Source organism: Mirounga angustirostris, unplaced genomic scaffold (genome assembly GCF_029215605.1).
Source record: "Mirounga angustirostris isolate CCGP_5_RB_7025 unplaced genomic scaffold, mMirAng1.0.hap1 SCAF_11, whole genome shotgun sequence".
Lineage (NCBI taxonomy): Eukaryota > Metazoa > Chordata > Mammalia > Carnivora > Phocidae > Mirounga > Mirounga angustirostris.
In genome coordinates this window covers 94,274,653-94,289,320 of record NW_026991719.1, presented here as the reverse complement: position 1 = coordinate 94,289,320, position 14,668 = coordinate 94,274,653, and the positions used below count along the sequence as shown (strand labels likewise).

The window sequence follows — 14,668 nt, the reverse complement described above, 5'->3', positions numbered from 1 at the left end:
GTTATCAAACAGCACAGATGTTAGTAATGAATTTTTGACCTAAAATAATTATCTGTTTCTGCGTATGCATTTAACCAAGCCCCCAAATTTTCAGGGGCTTTCCCCAAGCAATGGGATTACTGGTGGTTTACATTTTCATCTTTTTACAGTTTTCTGTGCAATAGGAGGATCTGAAAGAAACAAGCTTTTTAAAGAAGCAGTTTCAGTTTATCAAAGATAATGAAGGCTAGGGGCAATACATGTTTCCCCTGCTATCAGAAATTAAAGAACATTCCTATGAAACTTATCCTAAGCTGAAATGGCATAAAGTCAAGAGTATCCCGCACTTTCTGAAAATTTGAAAGTTCATGTTACGCCACATCACTTTTAAGGAAGTCCGAGAGTAGTACTGGTTTTTGCTAACTGAAGGAAATCTGAGGATTGTCGCTTTCTGGAAAAAAGCTGTTACCATACTAATGTTGGTCTTTCATAAAAGTGAAGTGGTGTAACTCAAACTTTTGGGAACGGGATACTCGAATACAAAATTATGATACTGAGGCAAATGTTAATCTCATTTCTACAATTTAACACCTCATGTTAAGTTCTGCAAAGAAGATTTGATGGCATGAGATAGCAATTGAAACGTAAGGGTTAGGGATTTTCACATGAGGGACAGCACCCATTTTAAGTATTCAAAGAGATTGACTCCACACTTTGTGTGAAAACATCAGCCTGTGAAATGGCATTTTACTCTCTGCATGTGTAGGATAAATCCTTGCAAGAAAATAGTAAGTGATGACTTGAGACCACTTAAGATGAGCCAGATTTGGGGTGCCTAGGTGGTGTAGTGAGTTAAGCATCCAATTCTTGATTTGGATTCAGGTCATGATCTCTGGGTCCTGGGATCGAGCCTCATGTCAGGCTTCATGCTCAGCGCGGAGTCTGCTTGAGATTCTCTCTCCCCATCGTGTTTTCTTTCTCTAAATAAATCTTTTTTTTAAAAGATGAGCCAGATTCAACATAGGGCCAGAAATAGTTAATACATAAAAAGTTGATACAATAAACTAGTAATACAAGCTCCTCAGAGGGGCAGGTCATGAGTAGAAACCCTTGATGTGTAAGAAATTGTACAACAGTGCAATTTTTGCTTAGATTTTCCTTATAAGTTGGTAGGGAATCTTTTTGTGTATTTAGGGTACTTTTGTGTTTCTTTCTCTGTGGGCTGTTAATATCTTTTACTATTGGGTGGTACCAAAATTATTTCTAAAGCGTCCTCTAAAGTGTGAGTTGAAAATATTTTCTTATTTATCATTGCTTTTCTGACTTTGATTATGAGGGGGTTTTTTAATATGGTGAATTTTGCCTGTTCATATGTATCCATGTTTTCTTTGATGGGTTTTGAATCAAAGATCGAAAGGCTTTCCCTCCTGCACATTTACAATGGAATCAGCCCATGCTTTCTTTTAGTAGTTGTATGATTCTGTTCATTGCACATTTAATTCTTGGATCCATCTTTTCTAGATGGGTACCCCTTTGTCCCAAATGTGTCTTTACCTCCACTGATTTGGGAGGCTACCTTTTGTATGCTAAATTGTTTGTTTTTAAAGATTTTATTTACTTATTTGAGAGTGTGCACAAGTCGGGGCAGGGGGGGCAGAGGGACAAGCAGCCTCCCCACCCAGTGTGGAGCCTGGTGCGGGCTTGAGCCCAGGACCCTGAGATTATGACCTGAGCAGAAGTCAGATGCTTAACTGACTGAGCCACCCAGGAGCCCCTGTATGCTAAATTCTTGTATGTCTTTGGGTCTTTTTTTTTTTTTTAATTTATTGAAGTGTCATTGACATATAGTATTTAGTTTCAGGTGGGGGTGCCTTGGCTGGCTCAGTAGGCTGGCAACTCTTGATCTTGGAGTTGTGAGTTTGAGCCCCACATTGAGTGTAGAGATCACTAAAAATAAATACACTTAAAAAATAGTTTCAGCGGGTGCCTGGATGGCTCAGTCGGTTAAACGTCTGCCTTTGGCTCAGGGTGTGATCCCTGGGTCCTGGGTTCGAGCCCCGCATCAGGCTCTCTGCTCAGCGGGGAGCCTGCTTCTCCCTCTCCCTCTGCCTGCCACTTTGCCTACTTGTGATCTGTCTCTGTCACATTAATAAATAAAATCTTTTAAAAAATAGTTTCAGGTGTCTAACATAGCGATTCAATTATATACATTATGAAATGCTCAGAGTAAGTGTAGTAACCATCTGTCACCATACAAAGTTACTACAATATTATTGACTATATACCCTATGCTGTACTTTTCATCCCCATAACTTATTTTATAACTAGAAGTTTGTACTTGTTAATTCCCTTCACCTATTTCACCCATTACCCCACCCTCCTCCCCTCTGGCAACCACCTGTTTGTCATCTGTATTTCTGAGAATACTTGTTTTTTGTTTTGTTTTGTTTTTTAGATTCCACATGTAAGTGAAATCATATGATACTTGTCTTTCTCTGTCTGACTTCATTTAGTTAATATTCTTTAAGTCCATCAGTGTTGTTATGAATGGCTAGATTTCATTCTTTTTATGGTGAGTAATATTCCATTGTGTATATATATACTACATTTTTATCCATTGATCTATCAGTGGACACTTGGGTTGTTTCCATATCTTGGATATTTTAAGTAAAGCTGCAGTAAACATTGGGTGCATATATTTTTCTGAATTAGTTCTTTTGGTCTCCTCAGATAAATACTCAATAGTAGAATTATTGGATTGTATGGTATTTCTATTTTTAATTTTTTGAGGAACCTCCATATTTCCCTAGTGGCTGCACCAATTTACATTCCCATCAATAGTGCATAAGGGTTCCTCTTTTTCCACATCCTCACCAACACTTGTTATTTCTTGTCATTTTGATACTAGCCATTCTGACTGGTGTGAAGTGATATATCATTGTAGTTTTGATTTGCATTTCTTTGATGTTAGGTGATGTTGGAGCATCTTTTCATATGTCTGTTGGCCATCTGTATGTCTTTGGAAAAATATCGGTTTGGGTCCTCTGGCCATTTTTTAATAGGGTTGTTTTTTGTTACTGCGTTTTATGAGTTCTTTATATATTTTGGGTATTAACCCCTTATTGGATATATGATTAACAAATATCTTCTCCCATTCAGTAGGTTGCTTTTTCATTTTATTGATGGTCTCCTTTACTGTGCAAAAGCTTTTTAATTTACCATTGTCCCAGTTGTTTATTTTTGCTTTTGTTGCCCTTGCCTTGGGATACGGATCCAGAAAAATATTGCCCAGGCTGATGTCTGATATCTTAAGAGTTTACCGCCTGTGTGTGTGTGTGTTTTAGTTTTATGGTTTCAGTTCTTCCATTTAGATCTTTAATCCATTTTGAGTTTATTTTTGTGTATGGTGTAAGAAAGTGGCCCATTTTGGGGTCTATTCTTGGTCTTTGTGTTCTGTATACATGGTAGAGCTAGTCATCCTACCACATGGCTGTTCATTATCAAAACCCACCTGATATTCCTACCTGTTTATTTTGTTGTCCCTTATGAATAATGGAAAACAACAACAAGGTCTTCTAAAGCCTTTTGGATTTTTCTTGGGATTAGAATAGATTGATTAATTAACTGATGATGAATTAATATATTCAAGAGGTTGAATCTTTTTATTCAAGAATATAATATATCTTTACTGTGGTTTAAGTGTGCTTTTCTGTCAGGACACTATTTAAAGTTTACCTCATGTAAGTTTTTCATGCTTTTGTTAGATTTATTCCTAGGTATATAATCCTTAATTGTTGGTAATATAAATCCCTTTATTCTGTTTTGTAAGGGGATATTTGTCCATGGAATTGGGCTGAAAAAATTGATAGAGTCCTTGATTACTTGATTATTAAGAATTTTGTTAACCCTCTAGGTGTCAGTGAAGGATATAAGTATTTTCCATATTGGTTCTTATGAACCCTAGGAAAGGTGGAAAAAATTGAAAGCATAGGATTTTTCAGCATTGGGTGGGTAAAACTTGGGTAAAAAGTTACAAATCAATTTCTCTGAAATATTTTCTCTCTTACAGCGCAGTGTTGCAAACAGAATTCAAATGTTACTACTTTTTTTTTTTTTTTTTACATCTCATTAGAGGGTGCTGAAACCCTTGCATTTCTTCTTTAACACATTTGCTGAAATTCTAAAGATTTTGAAAGTTAATGTTATGTGGGAAAGATGCTGACTGAGACCTTATATGCTGAGCACAGGCCAACATCCTAATCCACACAGTCTCATGTGGTCTCTACCCCAATATTGTGAGCATGGTAATAGTCTCAGTGTACCCTTTTGACAAGGGTTCACACTGACATGGCGATAGAGTGAACCTCCCACTTGAGGTCCCAGGTATCTTTCCAGATAAGAGGATCTTGGTAATCTAACTGGAAGCCAAGGAGAGCAGGCTGGCTTGACCATTGCAGGTAAGACGTGTGGGCAATAGACATTAATCCAGTGATTCCAGAAGGTGATCTATATCTCAATTGATTAATTTGAAAAGGGCATAGACACCCTAGTGTACCTAACAAGGTGGGCTAAGTTTAGAGTACTGTGGAACCTGTAAACCAGAATTTAAAAAAAAAAAAAAAAGAGTTTAAGAGGATCAAAATAAAACAAATCTCTATTGCCTTTTCTTTTCAAGGCCTAGTTAAACATGATATACAGTGGCTCTCTTCAAACTATGGAATACACAATACTAATCATGTTCTTTAGGGTCTTCTGTTCCTGTTTGTGCTTTGATTGTACATAGGGCCTTATTTGCTGATGAGAGCTAAACTAAAATGTTTGAAAATTGGAGAATCTAGTTCAAAGGATGGCATGAAAGGGGGCTTTCTAAACCTGATTAAAGTCCAAGCATCCACGAAACTTTAGACTGATCAGTTGAACTCCATCTCAATGTAAACCTACTTTAGCCCAGGAAACATAAGGAAATGGAGGCAGGCATTTGTATATTCATCAGTATATATCCCTTTTACCTTTTATATTGAGCTCAATGAAAAAGACTAGCCAGTTCTGTTAGAATTGGGACATCTAATACTGGGCAGGATGCATTTAGGTACGAGCCTCTTGGAAAACCATTTGGCAACATTGATCCAAAAATTGAAAGTACATGAGAATTTTGGTTCATTCTGTTGCTTCTCTGAAAATGCAGAGGGGAATTATATTCACATATAAATGAGCAGAGGAGTGCATCCAAGAGAGTGTCTTTAACTCAGGATTTGTAGAGTTGAGAAGTAGAAAGGGACCAGAAGGACCTCTAGAGGTAAATTAGTGGGATGTCCTGTTATTCAGCTATGGGACAGAATATACATTGCCTGCCATAGAAAGAATGAGATGGTGGTCCTCGTGGGCCTGAATCCTTGGGAGAAGTGTGTCCTCTTTTGAGGGGGACACGCAGAAAGGTTCCTGAAGGGTTGAAGTTTGATGAGTCTCCTTCAATATGAAACCAGAAAGAAAGATCCGGGTGGATATGTGTACACCTCTATGTCAGTGCACACATAGACTGAGGTAGAAACATTTTACCGTCCACCTAAACAGTTTGCTGTCAAGCATGGGACAATCTTTTGAGGATGAAAAGGATAACATAAGATTGTGACTTGCTTTTCTTTGGAGGTCTGTGGCATGCAGTGGAGGCTCTTTAGAATTTTGCTTGATTTTTCTCAATTGATTTAAAAGATTTCTAACGGCCTTCAGTCACATCGGGCCTCTGGAGCAGTACCTTAATGTGTAGATCATTGTATGGTGACTAACATAACATAATAAAATTAAAAAAAAATGTGTAGATCAAGAGGAAAAAACAAACAAACAAAAAACACAAAAGAAAACATGATTTGTCTGTATATTCCCAGCCAGAACAATGTGCGGGCAGCTGGGGAATTGGGATGTGGGCACACCAGCAGAATGAATTTCCTTCTGATTATGTTGTCTTCAGACACTTTACCTGGCCAGTGTGTTCCTTCAGTACACGTTGGAGATTATTCCCCCTTGCATCTGCCACAGTCTTGAAAAGTGGATTCTAGAGGTGTACCTGACATCAAGTAGTCTTCATCATATAGCATGTGCCAATTGCTCAGAAACAGGACCAAAGGCTTGTGCCTTCATATGAAATGCTTCACAGTGAAATGCACAAATTCTCACAAGCGTACAGAAATCTTATGTGTTTTTCATTAAAAATCTTCTCGTAGGAAGCACTGGGAAAATGAATATAGGCCAGATACAAGGACAGGTGTCTTTAGAATACCATGTAGTTCCATTTCTGACCCATATATAATAATCCATATCTGAAAAGTATGAACAGTCATGTAACATAAACCAGGTTAATTAGGATTATTGTATTGCAACTAGAGATTTACCTTACTTGACTTCTCCTGGTGCCTGTAGACCAACTGTCTTTGTATCAAGCTACATGAGACCTCATGGTCAGGATGTTTTTGGAGGGGCTGGCAAATGTGGAGTGCTAAAGAAACAGCCAGAGTTACTTTCAGATCCACTGCTCGGGTGCCTAGATGGGGAGTCATTGCCTTTGTGTCCTGAAGGCAGTCCAAGAAGATTCTACAGAGACCAGGCCTTGCAGGATGGAGCGCCAGATTTTGAGGCGTTTGCCCCTTTAGCCTAAAGTGGCCAAGATGGTGAGCCACCTTGTGCTAGCCAGACTGCACACAGGTTGGTGTTTTTTTCCCTAGGAAAGGGTGGAGGGAGAGGACGTGGGGTGGAAGGGCACATTGGCATTTCTGGTGCAGTACTGCCACCAAGAGGAAATACTTTGCAAATCCCACCTACCCTGCACCATCACTTCCTGGGGGAGGAGAGACGAGGGTGAAGTGTTAGATAAGGACAGTGTGTCCCTAGGAGGTCAGGAGACCCACTAGGCTGGGAGGGGGGGGGTGGTAAGCATGACCCAAGACTGAATTGGGTTGGGGAAGCTCCAGAGACTGGCACTGTGATAAGGATCATGGTCTAGGAGACTGGTGGGTCTGGCTCAGGAAACTAAGGCTTGGCACCCTAGTAGTGGATATGTCTGGGCAGGAGTAGAGGAAGCCCTCGGAAGGAGCCCTAGCCAGAAGGCTGTAGGCATTTGGCCAAGTGCCCTTTCCCCTTGTAGCAAGAGCAGGTTTGGCCTGGACAGACCAGGGCCCTGAAAGCCTCTCTTGGGCCGAGTAAAGCCCAGCCAAACACTACTGTGGGCACTGGAGGGCTGCTGCGACTGGCAGTCCTAGAAACAGGACAGTGACCTTCTACTGTCCAGCTCAGAGATGAGATGTGGAGCCTGACTACCCTGTGCTAAAGGGTCTGAGGCCCAGTGAAAGCAAGCAAGCAGAGTCCAGAAGGGACCAGCCCACACCAGGAAAAAGGAGCCAGGCTGAAGGAGCCCTTTGCCTGAGTTCAGTCTTACCAACTGTGGTGTCATTTGCTGGTGTCTCTAGGATCCAGGACTTCCAGACCCATCTGTGGCTTAGCAGAGCATTGCAGATTCCCTAGCCAGTAATTTGCTGCCTTTGGCGTTCTTGGTCACCTTCCCCAAGACTCCCTGAGACTCACTTCAGTGATGATAAGGAATGGCCTTGGCTTCCATTCACTCTTGGATCTCCAAGGTCTCAACCCCATGCCTGCCCCCACAGCTGGGAAATCAAGAGGTCTGAAGATGGTGCTTAAAGCTCACAGCTGTTGAGAGATACCCCCCTCCCCCATATCCACCACAGATCAAGCATGTCTCTCAAAGACAGGAACAAGGCACATACTCCTGGGCACACAGCAATTCATTTTAGACTTCAGCTGTTCTGATAGCCTGCTTCTGGAAGAACCTCTGGGGTAGCTCATGCTCTTTGCCTAGCTTTTACCTGCTGAGGAGGCTGTCTGGGAGCAGGTTTCCAGGCTCAGCTCTTCCTCCACACACACTCCTTGATTTCACCCCTCCTGGAAGGGTGTGGGAAACCCACTGCTCCTTCATTTTATACTTGTGGCCTTATGTAGGCATAGCCTTTTGGGATTGAACTTTTTGCTGAGCTCCCAGGGCCAGGTCCTGATCGACATGGTCTGATTGTTCCCTAGACCAAGGTGGTCTCAGTATACTCCTCTGGCCACCTATAGAACATGGACCCCATACAGGAAATCCCAGGAGAGTCCCTAAACGAGGACCCATGTCATACACTCATATAGTGGGAGGGAGGTTGAGGAATAGGATGCTTCTGAGCTGTGACATTCCCAACAAGTAGTGCAGAAAACAGACCTGGATCCCTTCACTCTGGAGGATGATGTCCATCTCAGTATACTGATCCTGTCCTGTTTCATTCTGTTTCTACAGCCTCTGTTGTATGGGACAGGTAGGGCTTTCTGGGATACTTTGGGGCCTGAAACCCAGATTCTCTTTGTATAGGGAGCCAAAGTAAACAAAACACAGTTCTAGCTCAAACCTGCAGTGTACCTGCATTACTCTTCCTTGTCTGGGTCTAGTACCAAATAATCAGGAAATTTTCCATCCTGTCTGAAAGATGCTACCCCACCAAGGGGTGGCAGCTGAGCTTGTGGCCTCTGGTGCTGGGTTACCCGTGGCCCTGAGACCCCAGGGACCTCACTGGCTGAGCTTGTTCCTGCACCAAGGGCAAGGATCCACAGGCCAGATGCCCTGGAGTTGGAGCTTCAGCTCCTGGTTTCTTAACATGGCGGCTGCCGAGGCCACGCCCCCACAGCCTGGGGAGGCCTGTATCCTGGCAGCCCAGTGCTGCGTGATGGTCAAGTTCTGTCTCTATCCACCCTGTGTCGTTTCCCCACTGATTCTGGGGGTGTTCTGGGTCTGGCCCAGAATCTTGTGGGTGCCCCAGTACCACCCTTTGTCCCTTCACAGGCCTTCTCAGCAGAAGACAGGAAGGTGCTGCAGGCTTTGCTCAAAAAGTATCCGCTTGATGGCACTGTTGCTTCAGAAATGCCATGCATGCGTGCTTGTGAGGTTTCTCCCTCTGCCCTTTAAGGATCAAAAAAGGTTCCTGACGACTCTAAGGCCAACTAAGTCCCCAAATGGGGTTGACTGTACTGGGGTGTTGGGGGAAGTGGTATCTCTTATATTTGGATTCTTAATGGCAGTGAGACTATACCTATAACAGCATCCGAAAGAATACATACATCTGTGGATTCATCACCACATCTAAGAGTTTTAAATGTGGATATCCTGGGAACTGGGACCCTGTTTTCTCTGCACACTTTTGTATGGATACCCATATGGTTCTTTTGGGGCAGAATCCTCACTTTCTGAGGACATTGATTCCATAGCAGTAACTGTCACCAGGACCTGGATTTTCTTTCTTTTCTTTGAGTTATTACCTCTTTTCTGCATTCATCCAGCTACTTCAACCAGCTTAAGGGCTCAGGAGTAGGCCATTATGGAGGAAGTGACAGAGGCCCTGTTAGGTAAGAAGACAGGGAGGTGGTTTGCCCATGCTCATCTCCAGGAGCCTCAGTCACTCTGCCACTGAATGCCCCAGGTGGGTTGTGTGGGTTGGGGGTGGGAGGGGTGAAGTCCATAGGACAGATGAAGAGCCCAGTGGCTTCATCCACACAGTCAGATGACCTAGGTGAGGGCCATTGTTTAGCAGCCCCTCCTGGGAAGTCGTCTTTGGGAGTGTCTCTATATTCTACCTTCAGAACACCTGCTCATTCATTCAGGATTCACTTTTTCCTTAATAATAGACACATAAATATGTTTATGTGTCATACATGTGTATGCATATGTATAAATTTTCCCTCTGTATTTTTCCCCGTAACTGCCTTGGAGATGCCGTGTTGGATAGAAGTTTTGCCCAATCAAAGAAAAGCCCTTAGCGTTGCATGGTGACTGCTCCCAAGTTGTCTCTCTGCCTTCCAACTCCCTACCTGCAATGGGAACCACATGTAGTTTTTCTTCCTGTATGCTGCAGGGATTGCATGCAAATGAAATCTAACAGACACAGAGGTCATGCTACATTCTGCTCTCTGACTCCACAAGTCCTACATAGTACTTTATACACTTTCACATTTGGCTGCTCTCCCAGCATATAGGTATCCTGGCCTTGGCACATTTGTGCCGAGTAAATGTCCTTGCCTGCTCGATCCTCTCCATTTGTTTTCTCATAGCTACCCAGTATAGGGTACCCTCATCTCTGCCAGGGGGTAGAGCATAGGTTATTTTACTTGTCCCTTCTCGTCAGACACTGGGTTTCTCTACTTCTCTCCTTCCCTCTTCAACCAGCATACTGAGTCATGGTTACTGAAGTGTGGGTATGTGTGACCAGGATACATTCTCTTGTGTCAGCGTCCACACAGAGGAAAGAGGCTGGTAAATCGTAACTTGCCACATCCTTAAGAGAAAATGTCCACATCCCTAGAAAGTCAATGTGGTGGATCTCAGCACAACCAGAGAGGAGATACCTGGTACCCCTTTGAGTCAAATGAGTTGCTGCTCAGTAAAGGGTCTGTTACTCCATTCTGGAGGAGGATGCAGGCCTGCCAAAATACCCATTGATATCCCTCCATAGTCATGCAGGTCCAGAACTGAGGGGGAAAGCTCTGAGTATAAATGCCAAGGTAATGGCTGTGGCTCAGAAAAGAGACTGTGGAAGCTATCTTCAGTTTTCACCCAGTGCATTCTATATGAGCTGCTTTCTGACACCCCTGAATGACAATCTGTGCAATTTTTGAAGAATGAGTGAAGTTGATGTATTCACCCTGCTGTATTCAGAAGTTTTGGTTGACCCCAGAGGTAGTAGGAATAGTAACCAGAAACACTCGGTTGCTTGAGTGGGATGTACACAACATCCTGTTCCCCAGCACCGTGGTGGTTCCATACCGAATGAGCTCTCTCTTGTTGCAGGGGAGGCAGAGTGAAATGAAAGAGAAATGAAAACGAAGAAGCCAGTGCTGGTGTTTTGGGTGAGTGAGTGCTCGTTTTCCTTTTTCAAGAGAGTTTATTTTACCATAGGAAAAATACAGTGATCGTGGTATTTCAGCAAGGCTCAAGAAGGAGAGACTCCCCAGGCAGGTTCCTGACACCAAGACACTTGTGTACAGTACCAGAGTTTCAGCCATGGTAGAAAAGGCTCTCAGGTCAGTTCCTGATTGTGGAACAGGAAAAAGGAGATGCATGCATGAGCACCTAGATCATCTCTGTATATTACTTACAGCGATCTATATGAGGAATTCAAGGTCAGTGTCCTGCAGGACCAGGGAGAGTGGAAAGGGATTGGGCCTCAGCCTGACTTGGGCCCCAGTTCCTGTGAAGCCAACTACTAGATAACAGAACATTTGGCTCCCCACGTCACTCATGGAAGCAGCAGTCCCAGCGCCATGTGGGGAGAGGTCACTGGAGGCCTTTTCAGGAGAGCCAGGCCTGTAATGCCTGTTGCCATCTGCTTTGAGTGGATCTCTCCATACCTGTTCTTCCCATCATCTCCTGATCGCTCTTGGGTCTAGCTCGCTGCACCATGGCCTCCTGCCGGGTCAGGGAAAACTTGGGAACAAATGCTTGCTAGAATATTAAGAGAGTACATGTGCTAGTGGGTATGGGGTTTGGGGGAGCATATTAGGGCAGCCAAATATAGATCTCTCTGTGAGCTCTAATTTTCTTTCTTGACAAACCAAGGAACTTGAAAGCATGAAGTCTTCAGGAGGTGTACTTCCATTCCTCCAAGTGAAAATGTTGCGTGAAGGTATAACCAGAAACCAGACATGTTTTCTTTCTTCTTACTCAAGTGCCTTTATCCAAATGCCATGAGGATGATACTTCCTACTGTAGCTCAAAATAATTGAAGGCTTCTGCAGGTGGGCTAGGGACCTTGTAGCACCACCATGCTTAGGTACGGTTGGACACTAGTCTGGTCAAGGTTCCTGCCTTAGAAAAGGGCAGAGGCAGGGTCCAAGCAGCAAGGGCATGGTGCCAATTCTGTGGCAGCCCTGCTTTCAAAAGGAACTTGTTGGTCAGTCCTATGAGCCTTTCACAGTATATCCTGGACACAGCTGTGTGTTCAAGTCAAGTTCTTGTTCTAGGTTCTAGGCAGGAGGAAAGATGCCACCTGTAGCCTGCAAAAGGAGCATTGGGCCATGACACCCCACGCCTTCCCCAGTATGACTTTCTATACAACAGCCAAGGGACAGGGAAGGATTATGCTCCCTGATAACTGCCATATGGGAGAAAGAGGTAATGGGAACCTTGGGTGTGATTCACTGCGTGACTCCTGTTAAAAGTGACCAAAAGTAGGGGTCTCAAGAGTTGAGGTTCCGGGGTGGGGGGTGTGATGAGTGGATCAGTTGGTTGGGCGTCCAATTCTTGATACTGGCTTGGGTCATGATCTGAGGCGCTCAGTGGGGGGAGTCTGCTTAAGATTCTCTCTCTCCCTCTTCCTGCCCCTCCCTGCTTGCATGCGTGTGCTCATTCTCTCTCTCTCTCAAATAAATAAATAGCATCTTTTAAAACAAAGTTGAGATTCGAGGAGTCCCATGGAGCATAAAGCCATGTGGAATTGCATAGACTCTGCCTGTGCACACACAGACTGCCGTGGAAACAGACAGAATGCCCCTGAAAGGGACACACATCTCTCCTCGAGCGTGGGTCTGGAAGACCTCCACTCAGTCCTGGGGGTTCCTTAGGTATTGCTTTGTGCAACTCACTATAATTGAAAGTGTTACCAACACCCAGAGTATGACAATTTTAGATAGAGAAAGAGATAAATGCAAACTCAGAAAATAAGGAAAAAGAACAGAAGACAGTGTCATTGCCATTACTTTTCAACATGGAGCATATGGTGAAGTGCTGTGCTCCTGGAGGTGGACATGTAGTTCTCTTCGAGTCCTCTGCCTCCTGTCCATATCTCACCTCATTAGGAGAGAGGTCTTTCAAACAAAGTGTACCTCAGAAGTGGCATCTCCCCCTGCCTCTTTGTCTAAGAGCTATTGAAGCACTAAGAGGCCACTTAATATCACTGGCATGTCTCCAAACCTATTCCCCGGTTGACCACAGTGAAACAAAGGGCTTCTCCAGGAGCTAAAAGAAACAATAAGGTAGAAACTAGGTAAATCCCTGATACCTAACCACAACCAGGTGTTTACCATGCCCGATAGGAATATGAGACAATCAGAGATTGACCCAAATCCACGCTGAGGTGCCTTGCCATCTCACAGGTGGCACACAGCTACTATCCACACCAACTCCTGTGGGCCACCATTGACACTGAATCCCAGGGAAGCCCTGCAATACACAGACAGACACTCAAAAACCCTCAATCCTTTAGCAATAGGAAGTATACCTTTATTTTGAGGGATAGACAATACCCATTGACTACCACAAAACTTTCTGCCTGGCGGCCAGGGGCTGCCAGAGAAGGCAGGCATCTCAAAGTAACCTACCTACCTAAGGATACCCTAATCAGAATATGAGCAAGTGGAAACCTAGAAATGATGAGAAGATACGACCCTAGGCCCATGACCACCATGCCGACTGAGGGACCCTGCAAACCAGCCGTGCTAAAGATGGAATCATGGATGGGTTTATGTCCACTACCAGGAGTCCCCCTGAGCTTCGATTGGCATCCCCCTAGAGTTTTGGACAAAAAAGCAAGCTGAGGAGAGCCAAAGGGGAAAAAGACACACCTCCACAAACCAGAGAAGTAGTATGCTCCCCCACAAGAGTGGCTAAGACATGGGAGCCGCCATGTTGGGGGCCAGGTGGCCAGGACTTGGCCTTTTTTCTTCGGCGAGGGGCGGAGGGAGAGGCCCTGGGGGAAGGGCCGGTTGGTGTCCGTGGAGCAATACTGCCATCAAGCGGAACTGCCCTGCGGATCCCGTGAGCCCACGGCCGAGGCGGGCCTGGGAGTGAAGTCGGAGCCCCAGGCGGGAGAGAAGGGGCCCGCAGTCCCAAGGTGCCTGGCCCTTCTGACACGCACCGCACACTGGTCCGTTGACGGCCAGCTCTGAAGCAAGCGTGGCATCGGGACGCAGAGGCAAGAGCCAGCCAGCCGGCCGTTCCTTGTCGTTGCCCTGCCCGCCCTGGTGTCCTGTTGGGGAACGTGTGGCCCAGAACGCGCACTGTGCAAACTCAGACGCCTCGGCGGGGCGGGGCGGGGCGGCTGGGCCTCGACTTGCGTGGGGGAGCACTGGGGCCCGGCCTCCGCCAGACGCCAGAGGCGGGGAAGCCCCTGCAGATGGCGGTGCAGCTGCCCTGTGTGTGTCAGGCGAGGGCTTCGTGGGCCCAGGCCTGGTGTGGGGGGGAGGGGGCGGTTGGTGGCCGCGGTGGCGGGGAAGGGGTGGGCAGAACGGCTAAGGAGGCTGCTGGTGCTTCCACTTTGGCTCGTCCCAGGGTGGGCGTGTCCCTCCTGGACTCCTCTCCTCCTGCTATCGGCCACCACTATCTTCCCCACCCCTACCCCGCCGCCTCCCGAGACCACCTCACCCTCCAGGTCCCTGGACACCGGGTGGCTCGCCTCCACACCTGATCCTCAGAACCGGACGCAGGGACATTAGGGCCCTGGGCCCTCCCAGACCGACCCTGCTCTGGCTCCTTGGGGAAGGGGCACGGCGGCCACCCAACGCGCGTGGGCCCAAGGCCTCACTGGCGCCCCTGGCCCGGCTGGGTGCTCCTTCCCGCTCCGGGCTGGCTTGCACCCCTCTCGTCCCGCCCAGACATGGCGGCCGCCAG

At 45.6% G+C, this 14,668-nt stretch overlaps 1 long non-coding RNA gene across 1 annotated transcript in view; it reads left to right on the top strand.

Annotated features, from left to right (window-relative positions):
• Positions 1 to 14,668, top strand: part of LOC135361957 (uncharacterized) — a 56,407-nt gene that overhangs the window by 4,608 nt on the left and 37,131 nt on the right. Inside the window, exon 4 of the long non-coding RNA XR_010406231.1 lies at positions 10,853 to 10,911. This is a non-coding gene — a long non-coding RNA (uncharacterized LOC135361957). The remainder of the gene's footprint in view (positions 1 to 10,852; positions 10,912 to 14,668) is intronic.